The following is a 1,962-nucleotide window of genomic DNA, read 5'->3' as shown; positions in this document are numbered from 1 at the left end:
CTAGCATAGTATACCATATGATAACCAGATTCACAGTAACCAAAGCTAGTCTGTCTCATCTCACTAATGCCTAGACTGTTGATGTTCATGCATTCTGCTTTTCATGAATATTTATGGTACATACACTCCACGTTTCAATTATTAAAGAATGTTTGCCATTATGTTTCCTCCTTTTGACTGACTTCCTATCTGGACTCTACCACTACTACTATATATATCTATGTTTTTCTACCATTCATAGGGTTTTCAGTGAAGAAGGAATAGTAGTTGGAAAATATGGACTTGGTGATAGAAATGAGGCTGGAAATAGAATGTTCAAATTATGTGTTTTTAATGATTTATTCACTGTTGTTGTTATGTGCCATTGAGTCACCTGCGACTCATAGAGACCCTATGTACAACAGCCCTGAATACTGCTCTAACCTGTGCCAATCTTATTGTCTCTAACATACCCACCCGAATTACCACAGTCACTGAATCAAACTATCTCATCAAAGGTCTTCCTGGTCCTTGTTTGCAACATGTCCAAAGTATGTCAGACGAAGCTTCAGAATCTTTGCCTCCAAGGAGCAGCCTGGTTCCACCCTCTCTAGGACTAATTTGTTTGTTCCTGGCAGTCCATGGTATTTTTCCCAAATTCTTCTCCAGTACCACAGCTCAAAGTTATTAATTCTCTTTCTATCATTCCTGCCCATTGTCCAGCTCTCTGATGCAAAGCAAGCAATTGTAAAGACTATGGCCTGGATTAGGAGCACCTAAGTTTCCAGACTGACATCATTGCTTTTCAGTACTCTGGAGAGGTCCCTGACAGATGACTTTCTCTATGTAATTCATCTCTTGATTCCTGGATGCTGGTGCCAAGTGTGTTAATTGTGGAGCCAAGCAAACTAAAGCTGTGAACATTCTCAATCTCTTCACCATCCATCATGATGATCCAATCAGCCCAGTGCTGAGAATCTTTGTTTTCTTGATGTTGAGCTTCAATCCATATTGAAGGCTGCAGTCCTTTTGATCTTCTGCAGCAAGCGCTTCAGGTCCTCCTCATTTTCAACAAGCAAGGTTGTGTCATCTGCATAATATAGATTGTTAATGAGTCTTTTTCCAATCCTGATGCCACATTTCTCCTCATAAGGCAGATTTATTAATTCCATTTTTTTTAAAGAGACACAAATGATGACTTTACACCTGAATCTCATCTGATCCATTGCATCTGTGGAACCAATCTTTGAAGAAGCTCAATATCAGCAGTCAAAATTAGGCCAAGGGTGGACTGTGGGTCAGACCATCAACTACTCATGTACAATTTCAATTTGAGCCTAAACAAATGAAAATAAGTTCATGAGAACTAAAATATGATCTTAAATCTAATCCATCTGAATTTTAAAATCATCATAAAAATAGGTTTGAAGCACTGAACAACAGTAATCAAAGAACAGATGAGCTGTGAGATGATATCATGAATAAAGCAAAAGGTTATAACAAAGACAGAAGAGAAAGGAAAAAAAAACACACACCAAATTAGACATCAGAAGAGACTGTAAGTATGGCAGTCGTGAACTCAAACTGCATGCCTTTGGGTTGGCAGCACAACTTCTTACCACTAGGCCATGAATTGTTATTGTTATATGCCATCAAGTTGGAACAAACTCAAAGCTTACCCTCCAGCAGGTTTGCAGAGGCTGTAAATTGCACAGGAGGAGATTGTCCATTTTTCGCCCGTGGAGCTGCTGGTGGATTCAAACTGCCAACATCTGGGTTGGCAGAGAAACTCCTTATTATGTGAGCCATAGCAACTTTATGTAGGGAAAAACATCCCCTGTTGTTGTTGTTGTTGTTGTTATGTGCCGTTGACTCGCTTGCGACTCATAGCGACCCTATGTACAACAGCCCTAAACTCCGCTCTGTCCTGTGCCAATCGCACTGTCTCTGACACTCCCATCCTAATTATCCCAGTCACTGAAT

Source organism: Elephantulus edwardii, unplaced genomic scaffold, assembly GCF_000299155.1.
Source record: "Elephantulus edwardii isolate Elephantulus edwardi_28Jun2011 unplaced genomic scaffold, EleEdw1.0 scaffold00131, whole genome shotgun sequence".
Taxonomy (NCBI): domain Eukaryota; kingdom Metazoa; phylum Chordata; class Mammalia; order Macroscelidea; family Macroscelididae; genus Elephantulus; species Elephantulus edwardii.
Note: the sequence above shows the minus strand (reverse complement) of the source record.